The sequence below is a fragment of the Oncorhynchus gorbuscha genome, linkage group LG04 (genome assembly GCF_021184085.1).
Source record: "Oncorhynchus gorbuscha isolate QuinsamMale2020 ecotype Even-year linkage group LG04, OgorEven_v1.0, whole genome shotgun sequence".
In the NCBI taxonomy this organism is placed as follows: domain Eukaryota; kingdom Metazoa; phylum Chordata; class Actinopteri; order Salmoniformes; family Salmonidae; genus Oncorhynchus; species Oncorhynchus gorbuscha.
Genome location: NC_060176.1, coordinates 46,460,628 through 46,481,856, shown reverse-complemented (window position 1 = coordinate 46,481,856; position 21,229 = coordinate 46,460,628). Strand labels below are relative to the sequence as shown.

At 45.0% G+C, this 21,229-nt stretch overlaps 1 non-coding gene across 1 annotated transcript; it reads right to left on the bottom strand.

Annotated features, from left to right (window-relative positions):
- Positions 1–81: 81 nt before the first annotated feature.
- On the bottom strand, positions 82–152 carry trnag-ccc. Its single transcript has one exon. It is a non-coding gene; the product is annotated as a tRNA-Gly (tRNA).
- Positions 153–21,229: the final 21,077 nt, after the last annotated feature.

Genomic DNA, 21,229 nt, shown 5'->3' with positions numbered 1-21,229 from the left:
TGGTAACGGTGGACAAATTACTCAATCTATACCTTTTTCAAAATGATTTTGATAAGGAGTTTGGCGAGAGAAAAAAAAACTTGCGCCGCCCGGGAATCGAACCCGGGTCGAAAGAATGGGAATCTTCCATGATACCATTACACCAGCGGCGCAGATGTTTTAAGTTGGAAATCGAAGGATGATAGTGATGAGATACATGATTTCATAATTCAAATGATTACATATGCGTTTGTTGCATATTAGCTTTTATTCTTTGGAAAACATTTTTAGAAAAAACACGAAGGAATATACCTATGCATAACATTAAATAGGCCTACCCCATGTAAAAATGTACAGAATGGTTACCTGGAGGGTCTTGCTATTTCAATTTCAGTCAATCTAGTCGGGGGGGGGGGGGTCATGTCATTTATTATTGATGCCATTTCAATATTTCTCAGTGTTAGAATGAGTTGCTTATTAGCAGTGGTGGAAAAAAGTACGTAATTGTCATACTTGAGTAAAATTAAAGATATCTTAATAGAAAATGACTCAATTAAAAGTGAAAGTCACCCAGTAAAATACTACTTGGGTTAAAGTCTAAAGGTATTTGGTTTTAAATATACTTAAGTATCTCAGGTAAATGTAATTGCTAAAATATAATTAAGTATGAAAAGTGTCAATTATTTCAAATTCCTTATACGAATTAACCAGACGGCACCATTTTATTTATTTACGGATAGCCAGGGGCAGACTCCAACATTGAGAATTAGTTTACAAACGAAGCAGTTGTGTTTAGTGACTCCACCAGATCAGAGGCAGTATAGATGACCATGGAAATTCTCTTGATCCAGGCTATATCACATCTGGCTGTGATTGAGAGTCCAATAGGACAGGGCACAATTGGTCAGGCTTCATTCAGGTTTGGCCAGGGTAGGCTGTCATTGTAGATAAGAATTTCTTCTTAACTGACTTGTCTAGTTAAATAAAGGTTAAATAAAAAATAGATTGGACAATTCTCCTGTCCTGTTAAGCATTAAAAAAAATGTAAGAATACTTTTGGGTGTCATGGAAAATGTATAGAGTAAAAAGTAAATTATTTTCCTTAGGAATGTAGTGAAGTAGAAGTTGTCAAAAATATAAAATAGTAAAATAAAGTACAGCTGCTATCAAGTTTGAAGGAAAGACCCAGGTGCAGACAATGTCGAAGTAACAAGTTTATTAATTAGAACACGGACAGGCAAAGGTCAGGCAGAGGTCAGTAATCCAGAGTAATGGGGAAAAGGTACCGTCAGGCAGAGGTCGGTAATTCAGAGTAGAGGGTAAAGGTACTGGACGGCAGGCAGGCAGAAAGGACAAATATATATTTACAGGGGATAATGGGCGATACCTGGAAGAGGGTGGAGACAATCACAAAGACAGGTGAAACAGGGCGTGACAGATGTCCCTGGCGGAGACCCAGCACCTCTCCTCTGGGCCATAACCCTCCCAGTCAACCAGGTACTGGAATCCCCTGCCCCGGGGTCGAACCTTCAGGAGACGCCTTACCATGTACGCCGGTTGGCCGTCGAAGAGACTTACTGAACCCCTCCCAGAGGTCCTGGTACTTCGAGGGATTGGCGGAGAGGTCCGGGGCAATTTCCAAGCCCCCAGGAAGACGTCCCGAGGCAGGCAGAGCTAACTTCAGGCAATGAGTGTGGCAGAACGGACTCTAGCCCACAATGGCACCAGTAGACCAGTCAATGGAGGGATTGTGTCACCGGAGCCAAGAGAATCCCAATACCGCAGGAACCTGTGGAGACTCAACCAGCGGGAATTGGATCGTCTCGCTGTGGTTCCCCGACACTCGTAGGTTGATCTGGTGGGTGACCCGGCCTATAGAACGCCTGTACAGTGCTTTAACACCAATGGGAATGGAGAAAGGTTGTGGGGATGCCCAGCTCGGATGCCAAAGTAATGTCAATAAGACTCACATCGGCCCCAGAGTCGATAAATACCTAGAGAGACTTGGACTGGTTGCCCCACCGCAGGATGGCACGGAGAGGGGGGCAAGCAAGGGGAAACAAAAAATTATCTTTAAGACCCACAAGAGTACTCACTCCAACAAATGAGCTAGGTCTATTGAAGGGACATGTAGACACAATGACCGACAGTACCGCAATACAGACAACTCTGGGTCTCAAGTCTGCAGACACTTTCGGAGACAACCTAGCCCTGCCGAGCTGCATCGGCAGTCTCTGGAGGCTCTTGGAGGGACTCTGGTAAGCTCGGGTAGACGCCTGGGTCTTCCAGAGTTCATCAGATGCAAGGTGGGATCCTTGAGTGAGTGATTGGAACCACAATCGGACCTCTTCTTCCTCCTACGTTCCCGTAGCCATCCATCGATTCAGATTGTTAAACCGACGAGTGAGTTGAGATCCGTCGATAGTTAACGGGCTGCAAGCTCATCCGTTAGCTCCTCCGATAATCCATGCAGGAACGTGTCAAACAGCGCTTCCGGGTTCCAGATACCCTCCGCTCGTAGTGTGCGTAACTCCACACTGAAGGAGTCCTGCGAAGCTGGAGTAACTTCCGGGCAGCCTCCCTCCCGGACCACGGAGCCTCAAACTTTTTCACTTCCGCCACGAATCCCTCCAGACTGAAGCATACGCCGACTGTTTTTCCCAAAATGGCTGTAGCCAAAGTGAGGGCCCTCCCAGACATCAGCACGATAAGGTACGTTATCTTAGAGCGGTCCGAGGGAAAAGAGGAAGGCTGCAGCTCCATGAAGAGGGAACACTGAGCGAGAAACTTTCAACGGGAGCCCGACTCTCCATCGAAGCGCTCCGAGGGAGGTAAGCAGGGTTCCCAGGAAACCGGGGTGACGGTGCTGCTACCAGCTAGGTTACAGAGGGGCTGGGACTTTACCGTTGTGTAAGGCTGCCTAATAGACAACCCACAGACTTGCTCCCGCAATGTATCCAATGCTTGGTTATAACGTTCGGCCACAGCCTGGAACCCTTCCATCAGTCAACGAAGCAACTCCTCTTGCCTTCCAATGACTCCTTGGGAGGTGATGGCATTGTGCAGCTGGTCCGAGTCTGCTGGGTCAGTCATGGTCAGTTTGTACTATCATGTTTGAAGGTAAGACCCAGGTGCAGACAATGTCGAAGTAACAAAAGTTTATTAATTTGGGCAGGCAAAAGTACAGGACGGTAGGTAGGCTCAGGGTCAGGTCAGGCAGAGGTCAGTAATCCAGAGTAGAGGGCAAAGGTACAGGACGACAGGCAGGCTCAGGGTCAGGGCAGGCAGAAGTCGGTAATCCAGAGTAGAGGGCAAAGGTACAGGACGACAGGCAGGCTCAGGGTCAGGGCAGGCAGAGGTCGGTAATCCAGAGTAGAGGGCAAAGGTACAGGACGACAGGCAGGCTCAGGGTCAGGGCAGGCAGAAGTCGGTAATCCAGAGTAGAGGGCAAAGGTACAGGACGACATGCAGGCTCAGGGTCAAGGCAGGTTAGAAAGGACAAAACCGGGAAAACTAGAAAACAGGAATATAGACAGGGGGGGGGACGCTGGTAGGTTAGAGGAACAAAATGAGCTGGCGACAAAAAGAGAATACAGGTATAAATACACAGGTGATAAATGGGGAAAATGGGCGACACCTGGAGGAGGGTGGAGACAATCACAAAGACAGGAGAAACAGATCAGGGTGTGACAGATATCCAAAAAAATGACTTAAGTAGTACTTTAAAGTAGTTGTACTTAAGTACTTTACACCACTCCTTAATAGATTATACAGTGCCTTTGGAAACTATTCAGACCCCTTGACTTTTTCCACATTTTGTTACGTTACAGCCTTATTCTAAAATAGATTTTTTTTTATCCTCAGCATTCTACTTATATTTCCCTCACTAACTTTAAACATCAGCTACCTGAGCAGCTAACCGACCGCTGCAGCTGTACATAGTCCATCTGTAAATAGCCCACCCAATCTACCTACCTCATCCCCATATTGTTTTTATGCTCTTTTGCACACTAGTATTTCTTCTTGCACATCACCATCTACTCATTTATCACTCCAGTGTTAATTTGCTAAATTGTAATTATTTCTCTACTATGGCCTATTTATTGCCTTACCTCACGCCATTTGCACACACTGTATATATAGACTTTCATTTTTTGTATTGTGTTATTGACTGTACGTTTGTTTTATTTCATGTGTAACTCTGTGTTGTTGTTTGTGTCGCACTGCTTTGCTTTATCTTGGCCAGGTCGCAGTTGTAAAGGAGAACTTGTTCTCAACTAGCTTATCTGGTTAAATAAAAGATGACATTTAAAAATATATATATATTTAAAACACACAATACCCCATAATGACAAGCCAAAAACAGTTTAGACATTTTTGCAGCGGTATTAAAAATCTAAACAGAAATACCTTATTTACATACGTTTTCAGACCACTTGCTATGAGACTAGAAATTGAGCTCAGGTAAATCCTGTTTCCATTGATCATCCTTATTTCTACAACTTGATTAGAGTCCACCTGTGATAACTTCAAATGACTGGACATGATTTGGAAAGGCACACACCTGTCTATATTAGGTCTCACAGCTGACAGTGCATGTCAGAGCAAAAGCCAAGCCATAAGGTCGTAGGAATTGTCTGTAGAGCTCCGAGACAGGATTGTGTCCAGGCACAGATCTGGGGTACCAAAACATTTCTGCAGCATTGAAGGTTCCCAAGAACACAGTGGCCTCCCATCATTCTAATTGGAAGAAGTTTGGAACCAGCAAGACTCTTCCTAAAGCTGGACGCCTGGCCAAACTGAGCAGTCGGGGGAGAAGGGCCTTGGTCAGGAGGTTGACAAAGAACTTGATGGTCACTCTGACAACGAGCTCTAGAGTTTCTCTGTGGAGATGAGAGAACCTTCCAGATGGACAACCATCTCTGCAGCACTCCACCAATCAGGCCATACGGAAGCCACTCCTCAGTAAAAGGCACATGACAGCCTGCTTGGCACCTAAAGAAGGTAAGACCCACCTAAAGGCACCTAAAGACTCTCAGACCATGAGAAAGATTCTCTGGTCTGATGAAACCAATATTCAACTTTAGGCAATAGGCTATGAAGTGCATGCTTGGAGAAGCACAGAGCAAAGTTATATTTGTAAGATAGCTGTTGGGATGTTGTAAATTAAACTAGGCTGCATTACACACTACAATGGATATTCCAACTCCGGGCATGCTCTGCTCTTGCAATTCCAAAACTTTTTTTTGTGATGCCGAACCAATGGCTGTGCTGTGTTGGCCTACTGTGGCTGTTTCAAGAGGAGAGTCAGGGCCTTCTTCCGAACATAATTTTGCAATACTTGCTATTTGTGATTGACAATAAGACTTTTAGTAATTTACACAGTGGTGCTGAAAAGCAGAAGCCTCGGCACAATCAATCAGAAATGGACAGCTCATGGTGCTGACAGTAGGCAAATTGGAGTAGGCATAATTCATTTGAATGTATTCATTTTAAATGAGACTTTATTAACAATAATATGGCTTTGTTTTTGGAGCCTATTTCTTCTTATTTAAGAAATAAGAGGTAGACCTACCTGTTTGACAGATACAATTAGTCTATAGGGTGCTAGTGTACTGTATATCTATAAATTTGTCTGTCAATTCCTCCACGCACCATGCACTCTTTACAGGCCATCTCCGTGTCAGTGAAGGGCTCTTAAGTTAAAACCAAAACTCTAATTGAGGGTGTATGAGAGGGTATGCCTTAGGCCTAACTTTTATTAAAAGAAAATGGCAAAAAGCACAGGCCTTAGCTTAGGATGTTGAAGAAAATAAAACTCATCCGATTATATAAAGTGATTTATAATAGTGTTTTTGGTCCCCCCTCAATGCTAGAAACAATCTGTAAAATACCAGAGAATGATGTGACTGATGCATATGGGGAGATCTGTCATGACTTCTGCCGAAGTCTAAGCCTCTCCTTGTTCGGGCGGTGCTCGACGTCACCGGTCTTCTAGCCATCATTGATCCATTTTCTAATTGGTTTTGTCTCATCTTCCTACACCTGGTTTCAATCCCATTCATTACCTGTTGTGTATTTAACCCTCTGTTTCCCCTCATGTCTTTGTCAGGGATTGTTTTATGTTCAGTATTCGTGTTTTGTATCTGGTGCGCGATGAGTCCTCGTACCCACTTTTGTTTCATTGTATTTTTATGGTTTTGGAGTTATGGGTTTTAAATTATTAAACTACTCCATTCCACCAAGTTTTGATTCTCCTGCGCTTGACTTCTCTGCCACCTATACACACACACGACTGTGACAGAAACTCTGACCCAACATGAAGTCAGCAGGGGAAGGTACCCCGGCTATGGAGGTAGAGGAGCACATCACGGAACATACGGCGATGATTTCCAAACTGAGCATCGCCATGGATCTCATTGTCCACAATATGGACCGCTGGGAGACACTGAGTTTTTCCAGTGTCTCTACCAGCACAACTGGGGTCTCCCCTGAACGCCCCTTTTCCACCTGAACCTAGCAGGATCAATATATCCATACCACAGGGATACGACGGTGATGCTTCCGGCTGCCAGGGTTTCCTCCTCAAACTAAGCCTGTACCTGGACACGGTCCACCCAGCTCCATCAGACCGTGAGAAGAGTTTCGCCCTGGAGTGGGCCAGCGCTGTGTGTGAAGGGGGAGATGCGGCCGTTGGACGATTTTGAGGAGTTCACCTGCCGTTTCCGGACAGTATTCGACCACCCACCCGAGGGCAGATTGGCGGGTGAGTGCCTCTACCATCTGAGGCAGGAGACGAGGAGCGCCCAGGAGTTTGCGCTGGAGTTTAGGACCCTGGTTGCCGGCACTGGATGGAGCAACAGGGCCCTGATAGACCATTGCCACTGTAGTCTACATGAGGACGTCCGTTGGGAGCTGGCCTGCAAAGACACCACCCTCACTTTCGACCAGCTGGTGGACCTGTCCATTCGGCTGGACAACCTGCTGCCTACTCGCGGATGTCCAGTTCGGGGTCTGGTTGTTCCATCCTCACGCATACCCTCTCCGATACCCATGGAGCTGGGAGGTGCGGTGCGCAGGGAGACCGGAGGGGGTTCCCGCTCGTGCACCATATGTAGCCGCAGAGGTCACACTGCTGGTCGGTGCCGGTTTGGTTCCTCTGGGAATCGAGGTAGCAGGCAGGGCACTCTGGCGTCACCCCAGGTGAGTAGGCAACATTCTCATTCAGAGCCCTCTGTTGAACATATGTTTGTCTGTTACTTTTCCTGAATTTTCCCTGCATTCCCAGCATAAGGCGCTAGTAGATTCAGGCGCGGCTGGGAATTTCATTAATGAATTTAGCTCATAGTTTAGGGATCCCCATTGTTCCTGTGGATATGCCTTTCCCTGTTCATGCCTTAGATAGTCAACCATTAGGGTCAGGGTTTATCAGGGAGGCCACTGCTCCTTTGAATATGGTAACGCGGGGGGGTCACAGGGAAAAGATCAGTCTTTTTCTTATTGATTCTCCTGCGTATTCTCATTCCATGGTGCTGGGCCTACACTGGTTAGCTTACCATAACCCCACTGTTTCTTAGCCACATAGGGCTCTCACGGGGTGGTCGCGAGAGTGCTCAGGTAGGTGTTTAGGGGTTTCAATTGGTGCTACTACAGTGGAAAGTCCAGACCAGGTCTCTTCCGTGTTCATTCCCCCAGAATATGCCGATTTGGCCCTCGCCTTCTGTAAAAAGAAGACGACTCAATTACCACCCCATCGACGGGGGGATTGTACGATAGATATCCTGGTAGACGCTGCACTTCCCAGGAGTCACGTGTATTCCCTGTCGCAAACGGTGGCTATGGAGACAAATGTCTCAGAGTCCCTGCATCAGGGGTACATTCAGCCCTCCATTTCACCCATCTCCTCGAGTTTCTTTTTTGTGAAGACTGATGGAGGTTTGTGCCCGTGCATTGATTATCGAGGTCTCAATAAAATCACGGTGAGGTATATTTACCCGCTTATCTCTTATCGCTACAGCGATTGAGTCAATGCATGGGGCGTGCTTTTTCCCTAAACTGGATCTCAGGAGTGCGTACAATCTGGTGCGTATTCAGAAGGAAGACGAGTGGAAGACGGCATTTAGTACCACCTCAGGGCATTATGAGTACCTCGTCATGCCGTATGGGTTGATGAATGCTCCATCGGTCTTCCAATCATTTGTAGACAAAATTTTCTGAGACATGCACTGGCAGGGTGTATATCGATGACATTCTGATGTACTCCGCTACAGGCGCCGAGCACAAAGTGCTTGGTCGCTTGTTGGCACATGACCTGTACGTTAAGGCTGAGAAACGCTTGTTCTTCCAACAGTCCGTTTCCTTCCTAGGGCATCGGATTTCCACGTCAGGAGTGGAGATGGAGAGTGACCGCATTGCAGCCGTGCGTAATTGGCCAACTCCCACCACGATAAAGGAGGTGCAGCGATTTTTAGGGTTTGCCAACTACTACCGGAGAATTATCCAGGGTTTTGGTCAGGTGGCTGCTCCCATTACCTCACTGCTGAAGGGGGGGTCCTGTACGTCTGCACTGGTCAGTTGAGGCGGACAGGGCTTTTGGACAACTAAGGGCTCTGTTTACCTCGGCACCCGTGCTGGCCCATCCGGATCCCTCTTTGGCGTTCGTAGTGGAGGTGGACACGTCCGAGGCTGGGATAGGAGCCGTGCTCTCTCAGCGCTCGGGTACGCCACCGAAGCTGCGCCCTTGTACCTTCTTCTCGAAGAAGCTCAGCCCGGCGGAGCAAAACTATGACGTGGGGGACCGGGAGCTGTTGACTGTAGTCAAGGCCTTGAAGGCGTGGAAACATTGGCTTGAGGGGGCTAAACACCCTTTTCTCATCTGGACTGACCACCGCAATCTGGAGTACATCTGGGAAGCGAGGAGACTGAACCCTCGCCAGGCAAGGTGGCCATTGTTTTTCACCTGTTTTGTTTTCACCCTTTCGTACAGACCAGGTTACCAGAACGTTAAGGCAGATGCACTGTCTCAGCATGTATGACACAGAGGAGTTGTCAATGGATCCCACTCCCACGCCTCTTGCTTGGTGGCGCCGGTAGTGTGGGAGCTGGAAGTGGACATTGAGCGGGGGTTAAGTGCAGAGCCCCCTCCCCCTCGGTGTCCAGCTGAGCGTATGTACGTTCCGTCTGCTGTCCGCGACCGGCTGATCTATTGGGCCCACCAGTCACCCTCCTCTGGTCATCCTGGGATCGGTCGGACAGTGCGCTGTCTTAGTGGGAAGTACTGGTGGCCCACATTGGCTAAGGATGTGAGGATTTGTTTCCTCCTGCTCGGTTTGCGCCCACAACGATCCTGGTCATTGTGGATCGTTTTTCTGTCGTCTCCTCCCTTTGCCCGGTCTCCCTACAGACTGCGGAGGCCCTGTTTACTCACGTCTTCCGGCACTATGGGGTGCCTGAGGATATAGTGTCTGATCGGGGTCCCCAGTTCACGTCGAGGGTCTGGAGGGCGTTCATGGAACATCTGGGGTTCTCGGTCAGCCTTACCTCAGGTTTTCACCCCAAGAGTAACGGGCAGGTGGAGAGAGTTAACCAGGATGTGGGTAGGTTTCTGAGGTCTTATTGCCAGGACCGGCCGGGAGAGTGGGCAGCGTTCGTGCCCTGGGCAGAGATGGCCCAGAACTCGCTCTGCCACTCCACTAACCTCTCTCCTTTCCAGTGTGTGTTGGGGTATCAGCCGGTTCTGGCTCCTTGGCATTAGACCGAAGATCCTGCGGTGGATGACTGGTTCCAGCGTGCCGTGCTGCGCCAGAAAGTTAGCACAGCCCGGCATCGCAGTGAGGCCCCGGTGTTCGCGCGCTGCTGGAGCCGTGCATCGAAGAGGGGGGGGGGGGGTACTGTCACGACTTCTCTCGAAGTCGGTTCCTCTTCTTCTTTGGCCGGTGTTCGTCAACATCACCAATCTTCTAGCCATCGCCAATCCATTTTTCATGTTCCATTTGTTTTGTCTCGTTTTCACACACACCTGGTTTCAATTCCCTAATTACATATTGTATATGTTCCCTGTGTTTCACCCATGTCCTTGTCAGGAATTGTTTATTGTAAGTACGTGTGCTATGTGTGACTGGTGCGCTACAGGTTTTGTGCCCCTGTGTTTGTTGTTTTTGTATGCTGGTAGTTATGCATGTTAAACGACTCCGGCTATTTACCAAGTTCTGCTCTCCTGTGTTTGACCTCCCTGCCATCAGTTACACACCCCTTACACAGAATGCATTCTTCATGCAGAGAGAGACAAAAACCTAGAGATTAAGACAAGTACAGACAGAGAGAGAGAGAGAGTGAAAGAGGTGAGTTACATGCTGAGATTGATTAGACAAGAGATTGAAAAAGGGACAGGGAGAGAGAGGGAGATCAGATGACATGTGGTATGTTTGGGATATAGTAGTAGGGAAATCTCTCACTCGTGGATCAATCACATTGATATAGACTGCTGTATACACATTGTCCAGAGACACAGCAATTCAATGGCAATCCAGGACCTCGTATAAGATCTATAAATCTTATAAGTACAGTCAGCGTCAAATATCAAGTTGGTCTAGTTTAATTATATTGTTCACCATAGAAAGTACTGTGCATAGAAAAGTGACATAATATAGGCTTATGTTTTGTGTCCTGTATGTAGGCTACTGTACATGTACATTGACAGCTATTGTATGGAGATGATAATTAACCAATCCATCAGAGCAGTATGTTTCCTGCTCAATGTACCCTCTTTAAAACCAAACAAATGGGATATCCTCACATCTATTGACACCCTACCAGCATGACATTATCAAGAACATTCCTCTGTCTTAAGAATCATGGCATTGGAACAACTGTCCATTACACCTTACTATTGGATAAGCTTTGGGAGGGGGTTATCTTTAGATAAAAGTTGTCTCTTATGACTGCCTTAAGTGATTTGGTTCTGGGTGCTGAGATTAGAGAAAGGGAAGAGCATGCAGAAGCAACTAACCAATATTCATATTGTATTGTATATGGTGTCAGAATGTAATACTCAGAGGCAGCAACATGGTGTCTGAAATACTTCCTGTGTACGACTTTTGTTGTGTTTATAATCATATTGAGGCCCTGTACGTTAACACCATCACAAGTTCGTAAAGTTTGTGTGGAAGAGGAAATATGGTTGTTATCCATCCATAATGATAAGCCACCAAGTTTAGATAACCTAGATGGGAAACTATTGAGAATAGTAGCGGACTGTATTGCCACCCCTATTTACCATGTCTTTAACCAAAGCCTAAAGGAGTGTGTGTGTCCACAGGCGTGGAAGGAAGCTAAAGTAATTCCACTGCCTAAAAATAGTAAAGCACTCTTTGCTGGCTCTTACAGACGCCAAATCAGTTTGCTCTTAGTAAAATAATAAAGTTTGAACAAATGCAATGCTATTTTTTAAAGAACGAGTTAACTACTGACTTTCAGCATGCATATGGAAGGGCACTCAACTTGTACTGCACTGACTCAGATAACGAATGATTGGCTAAGATAATGGATAATAAGATGATAGCTGGAGCTGTACTGTTTCAGTGTAGCCTTGCTGTTATTGATCATCATTAGTTATTGAAAACACTCACTTATAATGGCTTTACATCACCTGCCATCACATGGTCGGAGAGTTATTTATCCAATATGGGTAATTAACAATAAACGGGTCTGAAATACAGTACCAGTCAAAAGTTTGGATGCACCTATTCCAGGGTTTTTCCTTTATTTCCTACATTGTAGAATAGTGAAGACATCAAAACTATGACATAACACATATGGAATCATGTAGTAACCAAATAAAAGTGTTAAACAAATCAAAATATATTTTAGATTCTATATCGTGCACTACTTTTAAAGCCCTATCAACATTTGTGACTGTAAAGGAAATAGGGTGCCATTCAGGATGCATCCTAATTGTAAGGTAGTTCCCCATCAAGTGCATAGTAGAGAACAGTGAGAGTACAAAGGAAAATAATGTAATATTGGTTAGTCTTACGTTTCCCACAATGTAAGGGATTTGGTTGTGGAGTGTGATTTGTCTGGCTCAAACTTTTCAGGGTTTTGTCTACATTAACATAGTGTGAGAGAAATATGCTGGGTATTGTGTGTAGATCAGTGACACAAAATCAAAATTTAGTCGATTTTAAATTCAGGCTGTAACAACAAAATATGGAAAAAGTTAAGGGGTGTGAATACTTTCTGAAGGCACTGTACCTGACCAATATTGAAAACTCAATGCCCCTTTTGCAAAAAATATTTGCTGAATACTCAAAAAAGTCAGGAAGTAAAATTAGCGTGAATAATAATAGAAAAAAATACCTTACGGATCTACAGCAATCCTTTAAGTGAACCAATAAAAATATTTAAAACTTAGGGTGCTTAATAAGTGACAAAACAAATAGATAAATAACTCGCTGATAAAATAAAGGTTAAATAAAAAATGTAAAACGTTTAAAAGTACAGTATATTGTTCATTGTCCTACGGTTCTTCAATAAAAAAAAACACACTTTATATTGTTTATTGTGCTATGGTTCTTCAATAGAAACTCACAGGATATTGTTCCTTGTGCTTTGGTTCCAAGTGTCACGGCAGAGTTCCTCCTCTTGCTCTGAAGAGGTGTAACAAGGATCGGACCAATACGCAGCGTGGTAAGTGTCCATGGTTTTTAATGTGAAAAACTGAACATGTATACAAAATAACACCGTGAACTGGCAACGAAACAGTCCCATGTGGCACAGACACAGGAAACAATCACCCACAAAATACCCAAAGAATATGTCTGCCTAAAAATGGTTCCCAATCAGAGACAACGATAAACACCTGCCTCTAATTGAGAACCAATCTAGGCAACCATAAACTTACATAAACACCTAGAAAGGACACAGCCCCATAAACTTACAAAAAAACCCTAGACAAGAAAAACACATTACAACCCCCATGTCGCACCCTGACCTAACCAAAATGACCTAACCAAAATAATAAAGAAAACAAAGATAACTAAGGCCAGGCTGTTGACACCAAGCTGTTTAAAGGTACAGTCAACTTAGTGTATGTAAACACCTAACCCACTGGAATTGTGAGACAGTGAATTATAAGTGAAATAATCTGTTAACAATTGTTGGAAAAATTACTTGTGTCATGCACAAAGTAGATGTCCTAACTGACTTGCCAAAACTATAGTTTGTTTACAAGACATTTGTGGAGTGGTCGAAAAACAAGTTTTAGTGACTCCAAATTAAGTGTATGTAAACTTCCGACTTCAACTGTATAGTCACCCTTTCAAGCTGCTACTAGCTTTCACGGTTCCTAAGGCCAAAACTGAAATAGGAAAAATATAATTTTCCTATAACGCTCCTTGGTCTGGGAACGAGCTGCAAAAGACTAAAACTGGAGGAGAGGGTATCAATTGTTGAGTTTAAAGCTCTGATAGAGAAACGTTTTTGAATTGTATTTTGCTCTTTGTATATACACTGTACACGCTGACTACTTCCTGCAGACCTCTTGGCCAGGTCCCTCTCGCAAAAGAGGTTTCTAACCACAAATGGTATTTTCCTGGTTAAATTAAGGTAAACAAATACAAAATAACACACACAGATTTGCTGCTCCTATACATTATATACCAGCAGTAATTGCCCATCGTAGCTGAAGTTCAGCAAGCCCCGCCTGCCATTGCCAGGTATTATTTCAAGCCATTTAGTTTAACTGACCAATTCCAAGCACTCTGATTGAATCCATCCAAAGACTACAATAAATGAGAGAAGCACACAGGCACATAAATAACTGTCACAGGCAGTATAGTTCATTCAATGCCAATATACTGTAATCAAAGATAGGCTACAGTAGTAACAGTGCATTAGGGGGATTTTATTTGTTTTAACAGGAAACAAAATGAAATATGACAATGTCAAATTGAGCAACCCTTTGCTAGCATTGAGGAAGTCCTCCAGATCAAATTGCTGCTCCATGCGCATGCTAGGGAACAATGACTCTTCTCGTACAACCACTGAAACAAAGAGCACAGACAGGGAGGTATGCATGAGTAAGCCCAGAAACAGTGTACAAAAGCTGTAATCCAGTTTAAAGGGCTGAGACTCCTTGTGATTGTGACGGAACATCATTGTGGAATGTGGGGGCAGTAAAACAGAAAAGTACCGATGCTCTTAGAGCAGCAATGGAGAGGTCACTGGTATATTGTTGAGGTGCTGGGCTGAATTTAGTGGGTATTAAAGCTGGTCTCTTCAACTGCTGTTGAAGTTTTGACTGATGTTGAGGCTGCTGAAAATATCCTTCTTCTGTGATAGAAACAACAGCAGGGGACAGAATCATATGAATTAGTTGGGATGTGTATTTATTATTTTACCTATGGGTAAATAGGTTTTTACAATAGCCAAGTACCTAAAGATTCCCTATGCACAGATATTTCCCAGTCGCCATCACTCACCTCAAAAGATCTGTACATGGGTCCAGCTCTGGTAGCCCAGGGTATGGGCCTTCCCCCCCATAAAACAACCAGGCTGATGAAGGGCCAGCAGAACACGAAGTTCCCCACCACAGCACTGTGGAATTATGTCAGAAAACAGCATCCGTCAATACTGTCAGGAGATGTAATGAAATACAGGGCCATGTCAGAAGAGGACAGGATATGTAACCTGTGGGAAGATGCAGAACAGGGCCCGTATTCCTAAAGCATCTCATATTAGGAATGCTGACCTAGGATCAGTTTTTCATTTTACATCACAATGAATATGATTACATGGACGTGGGACTTAATCCAAGATCAGCTCTCCTGCTTTTTGGCGCTTTATGAATACATTTACATTACATTTAAGTCATTTAGCAGACGCTCTTATCCAGAGCGACTTACAAATACGCGCCCTGATTTTCTAAAATCAGTTATACTTCGCTTATGCTTTGAACAGGCCAATTGCTGTGTGTTCCAGTTGAGCATCTGGGCACGTGGAGTAAATGGTAGTGTAGAAGATCGCATTCCCAGAGAGTGAGTAGCCACCATCAGAAGCACCATGACCAGCATAACCATGCTGTGTCACCACCACTGCCCACCTGCAGAGCACGCCAGAGAGCACACAGACGTCAATCCACATCGTTGATATGTCGCAAAATGTATGTCAACGTCATTATTTTATAAGTGATGGAAGAATGTGTGTGCCACTATAGGGAAAGACAAGGGAGACCGTGTTTACCCACAGACTTCTGTATACATCTATCATAATTGTATTTGTTTGTTTAAGTGACACTCTTGAAAAAGTGCTACTGAATTACTAGGCTACTCATCACTACAACACAAAACCTGTTGGTTTTACTACTTGATTGCTATTGAGATGTGTAGTAAACCAGTAGTGATTTATGTAGTAATTTAAGTAGTAATAAGTGATAAATTGGGAGGTTTCACGATTCAAATTCCTACATAATTCTCCCTTAAATGACTACTGTGTAACTACTGAGCTTTTGGGTATATACACCACATAAAACCTACATACCTAGACAATTCTTACATGTTCACGATTGAATAACTACACAATGCTTACCCATTACTGCTGTATGCCTACTCAATCCCTATTGAATTACTACTGTGGTGTTCTGTCGCGACTGAATTGCTCCTGATCCTTTTTGTCATGTTTTGTCTTATATCATCTTGTCATTTTGCTTTTCCTTCTGTTCGTTTCCCCCTGCTGGTCTTATTAGGTTCGTTCCCTTTTTCTATCCCTCTCTCTCCCCCTCCCTCTCTCTCCTCTCTGAATTACTCCTGCTCCCAGCTGTTCCTATTCCCTAATCATCATTTTCTTCCCACACCTGTTCCCGATCCTTTCCCCTGATTAGAATTTACGGTTCCTTGTTTTGTATTCACCATGCTGTGATTGTGTTTCGCCCTGTCCTGTCGTGTTTTTGCCTTCATCAGATGCTGCGTGTGAGCAGGTGTCTCGGTCCACTACGGCCTGCGCCAGCGACCTGCAGTCTGTGGCCGCTTCTCCAGTTACTACAGACTAGAGGATTTCATGTTTGACTTAAATAAACTCTGTTTCTGTTAAGTGCTTTTGGGTCCTCTTTCACCTCATGTTTTGGACCCAGCGACTTCAGAACTCGAGATCAAGGACATTGCAGACACAGAATCGTGGAGAATCAGGCTCTGGACAGTTCCAGAGCTCCTGGCCACCTGTTACTTCCTTCTCCAGCATAACCCATTGGGCAGCCCACTGAGTTGCTCCTTTCTCACGCAGTGTGAGATTGTGTTCTCTCTCCAACCCAACACATACTCTAGAGAGAGAGCTCGGGTTCTCAATGGTTCGTCATTTACTCCTTACTGGCCGGGCTCGAGAATGGGGCACAGCTATCTGGGAGGCCCATTGCTCTAACAAGTTCCAGAACTTTAAAGAAAATCGGGTTTTTGAAGTTCAGTTTTTGGTAGGGAGGCTTCATCTTCCTTATGCCATGAACGGTCCAAACATTATAAACTCTTGCTGCCTCAGTGAGTGGAAAGCCGGCGCTGCTCGCTCGTTTTCTGGAGGGACTCCACGCAGTGGTTAAGGATGAGATTCTCTCCCGGGAGGTTCCTTCAGATGTGGACTCTTTGATTGCTCTCGCCATCCGCATAGAACGACGGGTAGATCTTCGTCACCGGGCTCGTGGAAGAGAGCTCGCATCAACGGTGTTTCCCTGCTGCATCGCAACCATCTCCCTCCTCTGGCTTTGAGACTGAGCCCATGCAGCTGGGAGGGATTCGCATCTCGACTAAGGAGAGGGAACGGAGGATCACCAACCGCCTGTGCCTCTATTGCGGAGTTGCTGGACATTTTGTTAATTCATGTCCAGTAAGAGGCCAGAGCCCATCAGTAAGCGGAGGGCTAATGGTGAGCGCTACTACTCTGGACTACTATGTCGGTCCATCTACGCTGGAACATGCAGTGCCTTGATTGACTCTGGGGCTGAGGGTTGTTTAATGAAACATAACATTCCTTTCAGAACAAGCCTACGCCCATGTTTGCCTTAGATGGTAGTCATCTTCCCAGTATCAGATTTGAGACACTACCTTTAACCCTCACAGTATCTGGTAACCACAGTGAGACTATTTCTTTTTTGATTTTCCGTTCACCGTTTACACCTGTTGTTTTGGGTCATCCCTGGCTAGTATGTCATAATCCTTCTATTAATTGGTCTAGTAATTCTATCCTATCCTGGAACGTTTCTTGTCATGTGAAGTGTTTAATGTCTGCCATCCCTCCCGTTTCTTCTGTCCCTACTTCCCAGGAGGAAATTTGACAGGAGTGCCGGAGGAATATCATGATCTGCGCACGGTCTTCAGAAGCCAACTCCCTTCCTCCTCACGTATGATTTGTATTGATCTCCTTACTCCTCCTGGTAGCACTCTCTGTCGGCTCCCGAACAGCGAAGGATTATTTGTCTGTGTTCTTGATGACCATAGTGCCTTCTTCTTCTCCGGCCGGGGCGGGGTTCTTTTTGTTAAGAAGAAGGACGGTACTCTGCGCCCCTGCGTGGATTATCGAGGGCTGAATGACATAACGGTTAAGAATCGTTATCCGCTTCCCTTATGTCATCAGCCTTCGAGATTCTGCAGGGAGCCAGGTGCTTTACTAAGTTGGACCTTCGTAACGCTTACCATCTCGTGCGCATCAGAGAGGGGGACGAGTGGAAAACGGCGTTTAACACTCCGTTAGGGCATTTTGAGTACCGGGTTCTGCCGTTCGGTCTCGCCAATGCGCCAGCTGTTTTTCAGGCATTAGTTAATGATGTTCTGAGAGACATGCTGAACATTTTTGTTTTTGTCTATCTTGACGATATCCTGATTTTTTCTCCGCTCGAGATTCATGTTCAGAAACAAAGACGTGTTCTACAGCGCCTTTTAGAGAATTGTCTCTACGTAAAGGCTGAGAAGTGCTCTTTTCATGTCTCCTCCGTTACTTTTCTCGGTTCCGTTATTTCTGAAGGCATTCAGATGGATTCTGTCCAAGCTGTCAGTGATTGGCCCGTTCAAGGTCACGTGTCGAGTTGCAGCGCTTTTTAGGTTTCGCTAATTTCTATCGGCGTTTCATTCGTAATTTCGGTCAAGTTGCTGCCCCTCTCACAGCTCTTACTTCTGTCAAGACGTGTTTTAAGTGGTCCGGTTCCGCCCAGGGAGCTTTTGATCTTCTAAAAGAACGTTTTACGTCCGGTTACTCCTGACGTCACTAGACAATTCATTGTCGACTCAGAGGTATGGGAGCCATTCTATCCCAGCGCTTCCAGTCTATAAGGTTCATCCTTGCGCTTATGTCGATATCTGAGCGCAACTATGATGTGGGTAACATCATGGCCATCCGCTTAGCCCTAGAATGGCGACAGTGGTTGATCTTTTGTCGTTTGGACAGACCATAAGAACCTTGAGTACATCCGTTCTGCCAAACGACTTAATGCCCGTCAAGCTCGTTGGGCGTTGTTTTTCACGAGTTTGTGATTTCTTACCGTCCGGGTAGCAAGAACACCAAGCCTGATGCCTTATCCCGTCTGTTTAGTTCTTCTGTGGCTTCTACTGATCTCGAGGGATTCTTCCTTATGGGCGTGTTGTCGGGTTGACAGTCTGGGGAATTGAAAGACAGGTTAAGCAAGCACTCACGCACACTGCGTGCCGCGCGCTTGTCCTAGTAACCTCCTTTTCGTTCCTGTTTCCACTCGTCTGGCTGTTCTTCAGTGGGCTATCTGCCAAGTTAGCTGGTCATCCCGGTGTTCGAGGCACTCTTGCGTCTATTCGCCAGCGCTTTTGGTGGCCGACTCAGGAGCGTGACACGCGCCGTTTCGTGGCTGCGTGTTCAGACTGCGCGCAGAAGAAGTCTGGTAATTTTTTTCTGCTTCTGCTCCTGGTCTTGCTGGGTCTCAGTCTGTTCCCTGCCATCGCATCTCTCCTGTTCTTGTTCCTGCCCTTGCTGTGTCTCAGTCTGTCCCTAGTTCTCATTTTTTTTTAGAGTAGTACCCTAGTTTCCCTTTTTAACGTTTTTCGTTACGGTCCTGAGGAGAGGAGTTGGGTTCTTTCTCGGGACGTGCTGGACCGTTTGATCTATGATTTCCTCCGTTCATAGCCGCCAGTGTTCAGTTTCCTAGAGCGCCAGGACGGTGAGTGGGGGTACTGTCATGTTTTGTCTTATATCATCTTGTCATTTTGCTTTTCCTTCTGTTGTTTCCCCCTGCTGGTCTTATTAGGTTCGTTCCCTTTTTCTATCCCTCTCTCTCCCCTCCCTCTCTCTCCTCTCTCTATCGTTCCGTTCCTGCTCCCAGCTGTTCCTATTCCCCTAATCATCATTTAGTCTTCCCACACCTGTTCCCGATCCTTTCCCCTGATTAGAGTCCCTATTTATTCCTTTGTGTTCCGTTCCTGTCCCGTCGGTTCCTTGTTTTGTATTCACCATGCTGTGATTGTGTTTCGCCCTGTCCTGTCGTGTTTTTTGCCTTCATCAGATGCTGCGTGTGAGCAGGTGTCTCGGTCCACTACGGCCTGCGCCTACCCGAAGCGACCTGCAGTCTGTGGCCGCTTCTCCAGTTATTCCCCTCTACAGACTAGAGGATTTCTGTTATTCCCTGTTTGGACTTAAATAAACTCTGTTTCTGTTAAGTCGCTTTTGAGTCCTCTTTCACCTGCATGACACTTTTTCCATTTCATACATAAACCCCTTTGAATTACTATTGGAAACTGAAACATTTACAACTGTTTGCCTATTCAAAATCACTATTGACATCTTGTTTCAATACTGCGTCACTACTAGACATGTGCACATGTAATCTCCTCATGTTTTCGAACTGTCGCACTTGCCCAGAATCGTCAATCAGCTCTGTAGCTCCTGGAGGCTTTTCTGCATCATTGTGTGATTGGCCTGCAAGTCTGTCTGGTCGCCTGATACAACTGCAAGTTCTCAATGGTTCTAATAGCATCTGTGGCCATACAGAGAGACATGGGCCCATGTGGAAGAAAATGGAAGTCAACGAGATTCATCCACACTTGCATAAAACATTATAAACAACTGAAAGCACATTTCTGTCCATTAAAATAACATACAATTGATCAGAAATACAGTGTAGACTTTGCTAATGTTGGAAATGACTATTGTAGCTGGAAACGGCAGATTTTTTTAATGGAATATCTACATAGGCGTACAGAGGGCCAGTATCAGCAACCATCACTCCTGTGTTCCAATGGCACGTTGTGTTAGTTAATCCAAGTTCATCATTTTAAAAGGCCAATATTGATCATTAGAAAACCCTTTTGCAATTATGTTAGCACAGCTGAAAACTGTTGTTCTGATGAAAGAAGCAATAAAACTGGCATTCGTTAGACTAGTTGAGTATCTGGAGCATCAGCATTTGTGTGTTCGATGACAGGCTCAAAATGGCCATAAACAAAGACATTCTTCTGAAACTCGTCAGTCTATTCTTGTTCTGATAAATCAAGGTTATTCCATGAGAGAAATTGCGATGAAACTGAAGCTCTCGTACAACACCTACAAAAGGGATGTCATGCAATTGGACTCAATGGGCATAATGGGTATAATCAATATATCTGAGGGCAAGGGAACATCATGGAGACAGACAATTTCATCTCCATGAGAAACACAAGCACATACTTGTAGAATGTCTAATTGTTCAGTCTTTAAAGCTGTACATATGATATCTGAAAATAGAAATCATATCATACTAGTGTCATTGTTTGTCCCTTGAATCTGCCACTAAAACATACCTTCTATATAGGAGGCGATTGAGAACTAGTTGTACATGGTTATATCTGTTAGTTCCATGCAACATTTGAGTTGATTAATTGGCCCAATATATTCATAGACTTTAAAATAAAGTATTCAGTTTTAACACAATGCTTAGCATATGTATATATTTTCCCTGACTGTAGCTAGGTTTCGATCCAATTGGCGACAGATTGTCATGATAATATTCTAAAATCCGCATACAAACGATTTGAGCATTTTCCCACCAGAGAAGTGTAATGACCTTTTGCGGTAAAATTCCCATGTACCAATTTTTTAAAACTCAAATGGTTTTCCATCCCATTTTCAACTCTTCTGATGGTTCTCACAAAAAAAGGTGCATTATATAGTGAGCGCCCACTCTCTTATTGGCACGTGCGCTCTAGGCGACAGCTTGCAGATACAGTGCAGATGGCATATGATGAGATCATTATGGACAAAAAAGCGAGTTTATTTT